General features: G+C 52.0%; 1 protein-coding gene across 3 annotated transcripts in view; it reads left to right on the forward strand.

Annotated features, from left to right (window-relative positions):
* LOC126479952 (ARF GTPase-activating protein GIT1) overlaps positions 1–15,427 on the forward strand; it is a 223,215-nt gene that overhangs the window by 16,287 nt on the left and 191,501 nt on the right. The gene's annotated exons all lie outside the window — the stretch shown is intronic.

The following is a 15,427-nucleotide window of genomic DNA, read 5'->3' on the forward strand; positions in this document are numbered from 1 at the left end:
AGCATTGTGTATAACACGTTGCCAGCGATGTGGAAGTCGTAGGATACCCTTAGCAGTGCCAGTTGTGCTACAGTTTGAGCGGCACAGTCTATTGCCTGACAAATTCGTAGCAGTTCTGAAGTGAATGCCATGAAGTGTTCCCTTCAGTTTAGAAATCTTGTTGAACACACAAGGGCTTAAGTCAGGGGAGTGCAGTAGGTGGTATAGCACTTAGCAGCCCCATCAGTCAAACAAATCAGTAACAGCTTGCATTGTACATGCTGGAGCATTCTCCTGCAAAATCAGGGTCAGGTCGTGCAGAAAGTGTCATCACTTCTGTCTCTAAGTTGGTCGTAGTTTGTATTCCAAAAATGAACAGCCCTCATGGGACCCCTCCCCCTGGCATCTCTCAAGACTCCTACCACCACTCCCCCCCCCCCCCCCTCCCCACTGGTGCGCTTGCGGGTTAGAATAGGCTTGAGGTATTCCTGCTTGTCATAAGAGTTGACTAAAAGAGGGGTCTCACACCTTTCGGCCTTTATGTGATCGTTCCCTGGTTTTCAAAATTTTCCCAAACAGCAAGCCAGTTGGGGAAGGGCACCTTACATGGTGCATAGAGTCCATCGTGCATTGAGATCTTTAGCTCAGTTTCTCATCATGGCATTGCAGTCCTGCTCATCCTCAATCTCTTGAGTGAGGACACCTTCCTGGGTGCGTTTTCCTCCACCCACCATGCAGTGTCATTTTCTGTGCCGACTTGGACCATGGAATTCTTTGCACCTCATATCCAGCATGGTAGCCAGTCCATTGTGGTGGGGCCACCATGTACCCTGTTGGTTGTAGCCCACTGACCACACAGGGATCGCTCTGCTGATGCCTGCGTTGTTAACTCCCTAGGTATGCCAACGAGTAGATGCCCATCATCCTGGGGCATCGGGACTCCCAGCAATGGCCATCCTGCCAGGTGGCCTTTGCAGTGCCTGGTCGGAGTGGGTGGCATAGCGTGCCACGTCATCACTTGCTGGTGATCAAGCACCAGCAGTCTGTAAGTGTTCCATTCTCAGTAAAACACAAGAAACTATGATCCTAAATCATTCCCCTCCCTGGCCACACCATGGGAGGAACGCTAGGCTAAGGAAGGCAGTGAACATTATTTGCCCCAGTACTCGTATGTACAAGAGCCAATGGGCTCTTTTCTCTCGATGAAGCCTCAGTTTTTTGTAGAGCATTTAGAGGACAAGTTTGGGGAGGTGGCGGGCTTGTCCAAAATGTAGTCAGGGTCAGTCTTGATAAAAATGGCATCCTCTGCCCAGTCACGGGCTTTACTCATTTGTGGCGAGCTGGGGGATGTTTCCGCTACCATCACACCTCGTAAGAGCTTAAATATGGTCCAGGGTATTATATTTCACAGGGACCTTCTTTTGCAGTCTGACGACGAGTCACACCGCAACTTAGAGGAACGAGGAGTTCATTATGACCGGCACGTCCATCGGGGTCTGAGGGATAAACAGGTTGCCACTGGTGCCTTCATCTTGGCCTTCGAGTGTGACACATTACCCGAGAAGATCAAGGTGATGGCTTACTTCTGTGATGTCAAGCCATATATCCCTCCCCCAATATGGTGCTTTAAGTGCTGGAGGTTCGGCCATATGTCTTCCCACTGTACTTCTAGAATCACATATTGAGATTGTGGACGTCCATCCTATCCCAATACTCCATGTGCCCCACCTCCCATCTGTGGCCCCCCCCCCCCCGCCCTCCCCCGCCCCATGGGTCCGGGGGTTAGAATAGGCCCGAGGTATTCCTACCTGTTGTATGAGGCAACTAAAAGGAGTTCCACATGTTTCGGCCTTTATGTGATGGTCCCCTGTAGGGTTTGACCTCCATTCTTCAAAATTTTCCCGAAGAGCAAGTCAGTTGGGGAACGATGCCTTACAAGGTGCATCGTGTCCATCATGCATTGAGATCTGCAGTCCACTTTCTTGTCGTCGCATTGCAGTCATGCCCGTTCTCCGTCTCTTGGGTGAGGCCACCTCCCTGGGTGCGTTTTCCACCATGAACTATGCAGTGTCAATTTCTGCATCGACAATGACCACGGACTTCTTTGCACCTGATATCCAGCACAGTAGCCAGTCCGTTGTGGTGGGGCCGCCATGTACCCTGTTGGTTGTAGCCCCCTGACCACACAGGGATCGCTCTTCTGATGCCTGCGCTGTTAACTCCCCACGTATTCCAAGGGGTAGATGCCCATCCCCCTGGGGCATCAGGGCTCCCGGCAATGGCATCCTGCCAGGTGGCCTTTGCAATGGCTGGGTGGCACCCGTGGGGAAGGGCCCTGGTCAGAGTGGCTGGCATCAGGGCAGATGACATGCAATGAAGCGTAGTCCATCATCTCTAAGCAATCACAAACTCAATTCAATGCACAGAAGTATGATTCTAAATCATTCCCCTCCTTGGCCGCACCATGGGAGGAACGTCAGGCTAAGGATGGCAACAGATCTTATTCGCCCCTGTACCTTGTATGTTAGAGAGCTGATGGAAATTTTTCATGATGATGAGGCCACAGTTTTTTGTTGAGCATTTAGAGGACAAGTTTGAGGGGTGGAGGCCTTGTCCAAAATGAGATCTGGATCAGCCTTGATGAAAATAGCATCCTCTGCCCAGTCACGGGAGTCACTCGCTTGTGACAAGCTGGGGGATGTTTCTGTAACCATCACATCCCACAAGAGCTTAAATATGGTCCAGGGTATCGTATTTCACAGAGACCTTCTTTTGCAGTCTGACGATGAGCAGCGTGCCAATTTAGGGCGGCAAGGCATACATTTCGTCTGTCGTGTCCACTGGGGTCCGAAGGATAATCAGGTTGCCACTGGTGCCTTCGTCTTGGCCTTTGAGGGTAATACATTGCCTGAGAAGGTCAATGCGATGGTCTACCGGTGTGATTTAAAGCCCTATACCCCTCCCCCGATACAGTGCTTTAAGTGCTGGAAGTTCGGCCATATATCTTCCCGCAATACTTCCAGTGTCACATGCCGAGATTGAGGATGCCCATCACATCCCAATACTCCATGTGCCCTGCCTCCCATCTGTGTCAATTGCGGAGAGCACCATTCGCCTTGCTCGCCTGACTGCAGGATTCTCCAGAAAGAAAGGAAAATCATGGAGTACAAGACCCTGGACAGACTGACCTACACTGAGGCTAAGAGAAAATTTGAACGCCTGCATCCTGTGTGTATGACATTGTCTTACCCCGCCACTACAACAGTTCTGGTACCATCAGCTCCACCTACCCAGGTCACCTGTCAGAGCCGGAAGACTACACCTGCCCCTTGATGGTGGGGGGCATTTCCTTCCCTGTTGCTCCTGCACCACCTACTTCGGGAGCAACACCCCCCAAACCATCGGGGACATCTGTCCCCAATTCTAAGCTGGAGAAGGGTAAGTCTTCTTCGGCTTCTCTCACTGGGAAGGGGTCCCTTGGGTCACTCCCTTTCCAGGTTTCTTCTAGTGGGAAAGATGACACCTGCCAATGGCTGAAGAGCCCAAAAGCAGCTGGTCATAGGGCGTCATGCTCATCTTCAGTCCTGGAGACTGAGCCAGTGAAGCCCTCCCAGCCAGGGAAACCCAAAGAGCAGCAAGAGAAATCCAAAAAGAAAACCCCTAAGACCAAGGAAATTGTGGTGGCACCCACACCACTGCTACGTACAAGCTCTGCGGCTGAGGATGGGGTGGAGATTTTGGCATTCGCCGAGGACCTAGATCTCGCTAGACCCTCAGACACAATGGATACAGACTGATCAGGCAATAAATCAGTGGCAGCAGGTGACTGAGGCGTAGACTGCCTCATTGAATGTTCCATGCCTTCCAAGTCTCACGATGTCATCCTCCAGTGGAATTGCTGCGGTTTCTTCCACCACCTGGCTGAGCTACAGCAACTGTTACGCTTTACACCTGCTATCTGCATTGCCCTCCAGGAAACCTGGTTCCCAGCAATTCGGACCCCTGCCCTCTGCAGCTATAAAGGATATTACAGGAATCATAGCGACTACAATCGAGTGTCAAGTGGAGTTTGCGTTTATGTCCTAAACGCAATTGCCGAGCTCTTTGCTTGAGTCTCTGCGTCGGAAAATTACCCCCCTCCCCTCCCCAGTCTTACGCACACACAAATGGGGGCTGGAAGGGAACGTCCTCTCATTCACTACATGCTGCAGTGACTCTTATAACGCCCCATTTAAAGAGTGGGAGCTCCTCAGTGTCCTTGCACATTGCCCTGACACAGCTCCTGGGCCTGATCGTGTCCACAGCCAGATGATTAAACATCTCTCACCTGACTACAAGCGACATATCCTCGTCATCTTCAACTGGATCTCGTGTGATGGCGTCTTTCCGTCGCAATGGCGGGAGAGCACCGTCATACCAGTGCTCAAACCCGGTAAAAACCCGCTTGATGTGGATAGCTATCGGCCCATCAGACTCGTCAACGATCTTTGTAAGCTGCTGGAACGTATGGCGTGTCGGTGGTTGTGTTGGGTCCTGGAGTCATGTGGCCTACTGACTCCGTGCCAGGGCGGTTTCTACCAGGGTCTCTCTACCACTGATAATCTTGTGTCCCTCGAGTCTGCCATCCGAACAGCCTTTTCCAGACGGCAGCATCTGCTTGCTGTCTTTTTTTGACTTGCATAAAGCATACGGCATGACTTGACGACATCATATCCTTGCCACATTGTATGATTGAGGTCTCCTGGGACCACTCGCAATTTTTATCCAAAACTTCCTGTCGCTCCATCCTTTCCGTGTCAAGGTTGGTGACTCCCATAGTTCCATCCATGACAATGGAGTCCACTAGGGCTTTGTATTGAGTGTGTGTGTATTTTTAGTGGCCATTAACGATCTAGCAGCAGCTGTCGGACCCTCCGTCTCACCTTCTCTGTATGCAGACGACTGCTACATTTCGTACTGCTCCAGTACTGTTGTTGCTGAGTGGCGCCTCCAAGGGGCCATCCACAAGGTGCAGTAATGGGTTCTAGCCCAAGGCTTCCAGTTTTCAGCTGCAAAGTCGTGTGTCATGCACTTCTGTCGGCATCGTACTGTTCATCCTGAACCTGCACTTTACCTTAATAACGATCCACTCACTGTAGTGGAGACATATCAGTTCCTAGGACTAGTTTACGATGCTTGACTGACTAGGCTCCCTCATCTTCGTCAGCTCGAGCAGAAGTGCTGGCAGCACCTCAATGCCCTCCGTTGCCTAAGCAACACCAATTGGGGTGCAGATCGCTGTACGCTGCTGCAGCTCTACAGAGCCCTTGTCCAATCCCAAATTGACTATGGGAGTGTGGTTTATGGTTTGGTAGCACATTCAGCATTGCATTTACTTGACCCTGTGTTCCACTGTGGGGTTTGATCAGCGACAGGAGCTTTCAGGACAAGTCCAGTGACCAGTGTACTGGTGGAGGTTGGTGTCCCTCCACTGCAGATCAGACATGCACAACTGCTCGCCAGTTACGCAGCGCACATTCATTATTCCCGTGAGCATCTGAATTACCATCTCCTTTTCCTGCCAGCTAGATCAGGGCTAAAGATTGCGGTTCGTGTGCGGTTCCTTCTCTCTGAACTAGAGTCCTTCTCTTTACCACCTCTACTTGCAGTCCGTTAACGTATGCCTCCATGGTGTACACCTCGGCCGCAGCTTCGTCTGGACCTTTTGCATGGCCCTAAGGATTCCGTTAACCCCGCTGCTTTCCACTGTCACGTCCTCTCGATTCTTGACGTATTCCGGGGCTCTGAAGTGGTTTACACCGATGGCTCAATGGCTGATGTTCACTTAGGCTTTGCATATTTTCATGGAGGAGATATTGAGCAGCACTTCTTGCCAGTTAGCTGCAGTGTTTTCATGGCAGAGCTGGCTGCCATATCTCGTGCTCTTGAATATATCTGCTCATGCCCTGGCGAGTCATTTCTTCTGTGTACTGACTCATTGAGCAGCCTACAAGCTATCAACCAGTGCTATCCTCTGGTAGTGTCCATTCAGGAGTCCATCTATGCCCTGGAACAGTCCCGCCGCTCTGTGTTGTTTGTGTGGACCCCAGGACACGTCGGAATCCCCAGCAATAAACTTGCCAAAAGCCTGGCCAAACAGGCTACGCAGAAACAGCTGCTGCAGATAGGCATCTCCAAAGCTGACCTGCATTCTGTCTTACACCGCAGGGTTTTCTGGCTTTGGGAGACAGAATGGCATAACAGCACGCACAACAAACTGAATGTGAAAATAGGAGACTATGATTTGTGGAAGTCTTCCATGCAGGCCTCTCGCAGGGAATCGGTTGTCCTCTGCTGCCTCCACATCGGCCATATGTGGCTAAAGGATGGTTACCTACTCCGTCGCGAGGCCCCACTGCGGGTCCGGGGTAAGAATAGGCCCGAGGTATTCCTGCCTGTCGTAAGAGGCGACTAAAAGGAGTTTCAACCGTTTCGGCCTTCCATGTGATGGTCCCATTTTTCAAAATTCTACTGAAGTACAAGCCTTTTGGGGTAGGACGCCTTACGTGGTGTATCACTGGTCCTCAGTGCACTAAGACCTTGGCACTCAGCATTGTAACGGCGTTGTAACCACACCCACTATTCCTCAAATTGGGCCTAAACGCCTGATGGGTTGCACAAGTTATGCCCATAGTGCGTCCCCATCTGCACCTACGATCATGATGGACTTTCCATGGCACCCGAAATCCTTCACGGTAGCCAGCCCGTTGTGGTGGGGTCGTCATGTACCCTCTAGGTTGTAGCCCCCTGACAACACAGGGATCGTACTGCCGATACCTGAGCTGCACCCTCCCCACGTCGGCCAAGGAGTAGATGCCCGTCTCCTTGGGGCATCAGGACTCCCGGCAACGGTCATCCTGCCAGGTGGCCCTTGATGAGGCTGGGTGTCGCCTGTGGGGAGAGCCCCTGGTCGGAGTGGGTGGTATCGGGGCGGACGTTTCGCAGATGACACGTCAACATGTATCAGGTCGATCTGTGGCCGAGTCTTTTAGGAAGAAAGGTACTGTCTCTGGTTCTGGTTCTCCTGCCCTTTCCCCCTTGGCCACTCACTGGGAGGAAGGACAGGCCCGCCGGCTTGGGGCGAAGTACTTCCCCCGCTATCTAGTCTGTTCTCGGACCGATGGGGGACGTTCGCCACCTCCAAGCCCATGTTCTTTGTCCAGCTCATTGAGGCTCTCAGTAAAATGCGTTCGGGGTCCGTTCTTATAAAGACCACCTCCGCCACACAGTCGGCGGCGCTCCAGGCGTGCGACCGACTAGGGGACATCCCAGTGTCCATAGTCCCGCACCTGGCACTGAATAGGACACAGGGGGTTATTTTTCATCGGGACCTCCTGCTGCAATCTGATGAGGAGCTCAGGGCCAACCTGGAGTGCCGAGGCGTGCATTTCGTCCGGCGAGTCCAGCGCGGCCCCAAAGAGCGTCACATCGACACCGGGGCTTTTATCCTCGCCTTCGAGGGGGACGTTCTCCCGGAGAAGGTAAAGGTGATGTGCTACCGGTGCGACGTGCGACCTTACGTCCCGCCTCCTATGCGTTGCTTTCGGTGTTTGCCCTTTGGGCACATGTCGTCACGGTGTGAGGCTGAGCCCCTTTGTGGCGATTGTGGACGTCCTCTTCGTGAGGAACATACATGCACCCCACCACCTCGGTGCGTCAATTGTCCTGGCATCCACTCGCCTAGATCTTTAGACTGCCCCGCATATCAGATAGAGAAGAAGATTCAAGAATTAAAAACTTTGGATCGTCTCTCTTATTCTGAGGCCAGGAAGAAGTATGACTGCCTCCATCCCGTGATGTTGACAACTTCATTTGCCTCAGTCATATCCACTCCTTCCACAGTATCCTCACCCCTATCCGGTCCCCCCCTCCACCTCCTCACCCCATCCGGGGTCTACGCCTCCGCCTCCCAAATCCCTCCCTTCCAAATCCTCCTCCCTCGCGGCCCCTGCCCCCTCTGCCCCAGAGGCCGCCCTTCCTCCTCCTCCCCTTCCGCTGCCTGAGAAGCGATCCTCTTCTCAGGCGTCCATCGGGGAAACGTTCCGGACCCCGGCTTCTGAGGTCCGGCGTTCCAAAACGGACCCCGCGCGTGAGGACCTTCTTCGGGTCCAGCCCACCATCCCCGTGCCTCCTCGGACTTCCAAGAAGGCCTCCAAGAATAAGTCTTTATCCCCCTCTCCACCCCGACGCGTTTCGTCTGACGCTCCATCCGTGAGTCGCTGCTCCCGGCTGTCCTCAGTTTCGCCGGAACACTCTGCTGCAAGGCGCTCAGCTGGCCTCTCATCGGCGAATGATGCTGCCCCTCCTACGCAACCCGGGAAAGCGGCCGCAGCTGGCAACGAGTCGATGGAACAGGATCCGCCTCCCGCCGGTTGTAGCGTTGTTCCCTCGAAACCTGGCCCTCTGCGGCTTTCGAGGTGACCAGCTCTTCACCCGTTTCGTTCCCCCTTTTTTCTGACTAGCGATGGCTTTGTTACATTGCAACATAAGAGGTATTCGATCTAATCGGGAGGAATTACAACTGCTCCTCCGCCTGCACTGTCCGCTTGTCCTTGGTCTCCAGGAAACCAAGTTGCGCCCAACTGACTGTATTTGCTTTTACCCACTATACCTCGGAGCGGTCTGACCTCACCCCTGTGGACGGTATTCCAGCTCATGGTGGGGTCATGTTGCTCGTTCGGGACGATGTCTATTACCATCCCATCCCATCCCATCGACCACCCCACTCCAAGCAATAGCTGTCCGTATTACTCTTTCTGCCTTTACTTTTTCTGTTTGTACCGTCTACACTCTATCCTCATTCGCAGTTAGTCGGGCTGACATGATATACCTGATTGTTCAGCTTCCTCTGCCGTTTTTATTGTTTGGTGACTTCAATGCCCATCATCCCCTTTGGGGCTCTTCTGCATTCTGTCAGAGAGGCTCCCTCTTGGCGGATGTCTTCAACCATCTCAATCTTGTCTGCCTCAATACTGGCGACTTTCCTCTCGGACTCTACTCATACCTACTCCCACTTGGACCTCTCGATCTGTTCCACCACTCTTGCCCGTCGGTTCGAGTGGTATGTCCTTTCCGACACCTATTTGAGCGACCGCTTCCCCTGTGTCGTTCGTCTCCTGCACCACACCCCATCCCCACGTCCTTCGAGCTGGAACATACTGAAAGCTAACTGGGGACTTTACTCCTCCCTGGCGACCTTTCCGGACCACAATTTTCTCAGTTGTGACAGTCAGATCAAATACCTCACGGCTGTTATCATCAATGCTGCCGAACGTTCCATTCCTCGTACTACCTCTTCTTCACGTTGCGTTTACGTCCCCTGGTGGAATGAGGCTTGTAGAGACGCTATCCGTGCTCGACGACGTGCTTTATGCACCTTTCGCCGCCATCCTACATTGGCGAATTGTATTGGATACAAACGACTCCGAGCGCAATGCCGTAGAGTCATCAAAGACAGCAAAAAAGCTTGTTGGGCCTCTTTCACCAGCTCCTTTAACAGTTTTACTCCCTCTTCTGTCGTCTGGGGTGGCCTGCGCCGGCCGTCGGGCATTAAGGCCCACTCCTCGGTACCTGGCCTGACTTCCGGTAATGAGGTCCTTGTTGATCCTGTGGATGTCTCCAACGCCTTCGGCCGCTTTTTCGCGGAGGTTTCAAGCTCCGCCCATTACCACCCTGCCTTCCTTCCCAGGAAAGAGGCGGAAGAGGCTCGGCGACCTTCCTTCCACTCGCTGAATCTGGAAAATTATAATGCCCCCTTTACCATGCGGGAACTCGAACGTGCACTTACACTGTCCCGGTCCTCTGCTCCGGGGCCAGATGCCATTCACGTTCAGATGCTGGTACACCTTTCTCCGGCAGGCAAAAGCTTCCTTCTTCGTACCTACAATCGCGTCTGGACCGAAGGTCAAGTCCCCATGCGTTTGGCGTGACGCCGTCGCTGTTCCTATACCCAAACCCGGCAAGGATAGACACCTTCCTTCTAGTTACTGCCCCATTTCTCTTACAAGCTGTGTCTGTAAGGTGATGGAGCGCATGGTTAACGCTCGGTTAGTTTGGATTCTTGAATCTCGACGGCTACTTACCAATGTTCAATGCGGCTTTTGTCGCCGCCGCTCCGCTGTTGACCACCTTGTGACCTTGTCGACATTCATCATGACCAACTTTTTGCGAAAGCGCCAAACGGTAGCCGTGTTCTTCGATTTGGAGAAGGCTTATGATACCTGTTGGAGAGGAGGTATCCTCCGCACTATGCACAGGTGGGGTCTACGCGGTCGCCGGCCCCTTTTTATTGATTCCTTTTTAACAGATCGAAAGTTTAGGGTACGTGTGGGTTCCGTATTGTCCGACGTCTTCCTCCAGGAGAACGGAGTGCCTCAGGGCTCCGTCTTGAGCGTAGCCCTTTTTGCCATAGCGATCAATCCAATTATGGATTGCATTCCACCTAATGTCTCAGGCTCTCTTTTTGTCGATGACTTCGCGATCTACTGCAGTGCCCAGAGAACATGCCTCCTGGAGCACTGCCTTCAGCGTTGTCTAGACAGCCTATACTCATGGAGTGTGGCAAATGGCTTCCGATTCTCTGAAGAGAAGACGGTTTGCATCAACTTTTGGCGATATAAAGCGTTCCTTCTGCCATCCTTACATCTCGGTCCCGTTGTTCTCCCATTCGTGGAAACAACTAAGTTTCTAGGGCTCACACTTTGTTGGTCTCCGCACGTCTCTTATTTGGCTGCCTGTTGTACACATTCCCTTCATGTCCTCAGAGTTCTTAGTGGTTCATCTTGGGGAGCGGATCGCACTGTCTTGCTTCGCTTGTATCGGTCCATAGTCCGATCGAAGCTGGATTATGGGAGCCTCGTCTACTCGTCTGCTCGGCCATCCCTCTTACGCCGTCTCAACTCCATCCACCATTGGGGGTTACGTCTTGCGACCGGAGCATTTTACACTAGTCCCGTCGTGAGTCTTTATGCTGAAGCTGCCGAATTACCATTGACCTACCGGCGCGACGTACTACTTTGTCGGTATGCCTGCCAGCTGTTGTCAATGCCCGACCACCCCTCTTATCAGTCCTTCTTCGCCGATTCTCTCGACCGTCAGTATGGGTTGTATGTGTCTGCCCTGCTGCCCCCTGGAGTCCGCTTTCGTTGCCTGCTTCGACAATTGGATTTTGCACTCCCTACCACCTTCAGAGTGGGTGAGAGCCCGACACCACCTTGGCTCCAGACTCCGGTTCATCTTTATCTCGACCTCAGCTCACTCCCAAAGGAGGGTACCCTGGCTGCAGTGTATTGCTCACGGTTTGTCGAACTTCGTGCGCGACTTACCAGTCACACCTTTATTTACACTGATGGCTCCAAAACTGACGATGGTGTTGGCTGTGCCTTTGTCGTCGGGGCCGTCACTTTTAAATACCAGCTCCTCGACCAGCCGTTCAGTATGCCCGCCGCCACCGCCATTCATCGTATGTAATCTGCTCTGATTCACTCAGTGCTCTTCAGAGCCTTGGAGCTCCATATCCGGTCCATCCCTTGGTGCAACGGATCCAGCAGTCCCTCCATTCTTTTGCTGATGGTGGCTCTCCTGTCAGCTTTCTGTGGGTTCCCGGCCATGTGGGAGTGCCTGGGAATGAGGCTGCTGATGCTGCAGCCAAGGCTGCAGTCCTCCTGCCTCGGCCAGCCTCCCATTGTGTCTCGTCATCGGACATTAGTGGGGTTGTTTGTAAGAGGCTTGTGTCGTTGTGGTGGGATACTTGGTCATCGCTTCAAGAAAACAAGCTCCGGGCAGTAAAACCGTTCCCAACTGCTTGGACAACCTCCTCCCGACCATCTCGGCGAGAAGAGGTCCTTCTGACCAGGTTGCGGATTGGGCATTGCCGGTTTAGCCACCGCTACCTGCTCTCCGGTGACCCAGCCCCGCAGTGCCCTTGTGGTCATGCCTTGACAGTGCACCATGTTTTATTGTCGTGTCCCCGTTTTAGTCAATCTCGTGTTGTCCTGTCTCAGCCATCTACTTTACAGGATATTTTAGCTGATGACGCTCGAGCAGCTGCTCGTGTTCTTCGTTTTATTACTTTGACTGGCTTGTCCAAAGACATCTAACTCTTTCACTTATTTTATCTGCATCTTTGTACGAACTTTCTGGTGTCCCCCCCCCCCCCCCCCCCACCCACTCCCCCCTTGAGTTTTACTAGATTCTATGTGCTCTAACAATTGTGACTGGGCGCTAATGACCTCAGTAGTTGATAGCCCTTAAACCCCACCAAAACAAAAATAAATAAATAAATAAATAAATCCGTCGTGAGGACCCACCTTAATGTCGCTGTGGCTCCCAAATGACAGTAGTCCACCTCTTGCTGGACTGCCCACATTTAGCCGCTCTGCGGCAGACTTTTAACTTCTCAGCACCCTGCCTTCGGTGTTGGGCACCAGTGCCTTTAGTTTTACATTCTATCCGTGAGAGTGAATTTTATACTTCTATGTAGGTTTTAGCGCATGTCCTTTATCCTTCTTTGTCCTCCACCCTAGTGCTTTTAGGGTGGAGGTTTTAATGTGTTGCAGAGTGGCTGGCTTCCCCTTTATATTGTCGTGGTTGGCCAGCCACTATAATCTGCTTTCATGTTTTACTCTTTTCTGTTTCTAGCATCTCTCTGGGTTTTTTTCCGTTTAGAGTTCGTTGCCTTCCCTTCGTTCTTGTGCCTTTTCCATTCTTTCCGTTTTGTGTTATATGTTTCATCCATTTTATTCTCACACTTGTGGCATTGTTTTATTAGGAACAAGGGACCGATGACCTTCCAGTTTGGTTCCTTCTCCCACCTTTAAACCACCCAACCAACCATCTGTGTCAACTGCAGAGAGCATCATTCCCATTGCTCACCATAATGCAGGATTTTACAGTTAGAAAAGAAAATCATGGAATACAAGATCTTGGACCGACTGACATACACTGAGGCCAAGAGGTTTTTTTGAGTGCCAACATCTTGTGGCTGTGACCACCTCTTATGCTGCCACTTTTGTGGCCCCATTAGTTCCGCGAGTTCCAGTCAGATCTCAGAGCCGGAAGACTACACCTGCCATCCCTCCCTGTTGCTCCCGCACCACCTGCCTTGAGAACACTGCCCCTCCCCCCCCCCCCCCCCCCCCAGACCATCTCATCCAGAGAAGCGTAAGTCTTCTTCAGCTTCCTCTCATTAGGAAAGGGTCCCTTGGGCCACTCCCTTCCTCGGTTTCCGCTGGTGGGAAAGATGACACCTACCAGTGGCTGAAGTGCCCAAAGCAGCTGGTCGTAGGGCTTCACGATTATCCTCAGTCCCAGAGACTGGATCAGTGAAGCCCTCCCAGCCAGAGAAACCCAGGATCAGCAAGAAAAATCCAGAAAGAAGACACCCAAGACCAAGAGAATTTCGGTGGCAACCACACCACTACTGCCTACAAGCTCCGTGTCTGAGGATGAGGTGAAGATTCTGGCGTCTGCTGAAGACCTAGATCTCACCAGACCCTCAGACACAAAATATGTAGCCTGTTCATCAAATAAGTTGGTGGTAACAGGTGACTGAGGTGTAGACTACATCTTTGAGTGTTTCATGCCTTCCCGGTCTCACGATCACGTCATCCTCCAGTGGAATTCTTGAGGTTTTTTCCACCACCTGGCGGAACTACAGCAACTGTTAAGCTTTACACCTGATTTCTGCATTTCCCTCCAGAAAACCTGGTTCCCGGCATTGTGGACCCCTGCCCTTCACAGCGACAGGGGATATTACAAGAATCTTAGTGAATATAACAGTGTCAGGTGGAGTTTGAGTTTGTCCTGAACTTGGTATGTAGTGAACCCGTGCCCCCTTCAAATTCCTCTTGAAGCTGTGGCTGTCAGGATACAGACAATGAAGGAAATAACTGTCTGCAACATATATCTCCCTCCAGGTTGTGCGGTACCACTGAGCATATTGGCTGCACTGATTGGTCAACTCCCTAAACCTTTCCTACTTAAGGGAGATTTTAACACCCATAACCCCTTGTGGGGTAGCACCATGCTTACTGTCCCAACTCGATCTCTGCCTCTTAAATACTGAGGCCATCACACATTTCAGTGTGGCTCATGGTAGTTACTTAGCCATTGATTTATCAATTTGCAGCCCAGGACTCCTCCCATCTATCCACTGGACAGCACATGATGACCTGTGTGGCAGTGACCACTTCCCCATCTTCCTGTCACTCCCCCGGCGTCATGCTCACGGACGCCTACCTTGATGGGCTTTAAACAAGGCAGACTGCGTAGCCTTGTCCTCTGCTATCACTGTTGAGTGTCACCCACGTGGTGCCATCGATGTTGTAATTGAGCAGACCACTACGACGACAATTTCTGCAGCGGAAAAGGTGATCCCTTTTTCTCTATTTTCTCTAGGGTCAGTCCCTTGGTGGTCACCGGAAGTCGCTGAGGCAATTAAAGAATGTCGGCGAGCTTTACAGTGACATAAGCAGCACCTTTCCCTAGAGCACCTAATTGCCTTTAAGCGGCTCTGTGCCCGCGTTCACCTGCTTATAAAAGGACGGAAACAGGAGTGTTGGGAGAGGTATGTGTCGATCATTGGGTGCCATATGTCACCTTCCCAAGTCTGAATGAAGATCAGACATCTTTTTGGGTGCCAGACCCCAACTGGTGTCCCTGGCGTTAACATCAATGGCGTACTCTGTACGAATTATGCAAATGCGATTGACGAGCACTTTCTGAGCGCTATGCACGAGCCTCTGCATCAGAGAACTACCCCCCCCCCCCCCCCCCCTCCCAGCCTTTTGTACCCTCAAACAGCGAACGGAATGGAAAGTAAAGTCCTCTCATTCACTATACCGCACAGTGGACCCTGCAATGCCCCATTTACAGAGTGGCAGCTCCTCAGCACCCTTGCACATTGCTCCGACACAGCTCCTAGGCCGGATTGGATCCACAGTCGGGTGATTAAACACCTCTCCTCTGACTACGAGCTATATCTCCTCGTCATCTTCAACCGGATCTGGTGTGATGGCGTCTTTCCATCACAGTGGCAGGAGAGCACAACCATTCTGGTACAGAAACCTGGTAAAAATCCACTTGATATGGATAGCTATTGGCCCACCAGCCTCACAACGTTCTATGTAAGCTGCTGGAATGTATGTCAAGTTGGCAGTTGAGTTGGGTCCTGAAGTCACATGATCTGCTGGCTCCATGTCAGGGCGGCTTCCGCCAGGGTCGCTCTACCACTGATAATCTTGTGACCCTCGAGTCTGCCATCTGAACAGCCTTTTCCAGATGCCAACATCTGGTTGCAGTCTCTTTTGATATATGTAAATCATACAACACGACCTGGCAACATCATATCCTTGCCACATGGTATGAGTAGGGTCTCCTTGGCCTGCTCCCAATTTTTATCCAAAACTTC

This window comes from Schistocerca serialis, chromosome 1, assembly GCF_023864345.2.
Source record: "Schistocerca serialis cubense isolate TAMUIC-IGC-003099 chromosome 1, iqSchSeri2.2, whole genome shotgun sequence".
NCBI classification, from domain to species: Eukaryota; Metazoa; Arthropoda; class Insecta; order Orthoptera; family Acrididae; genus Schistocerca; species Schistocerca serialis.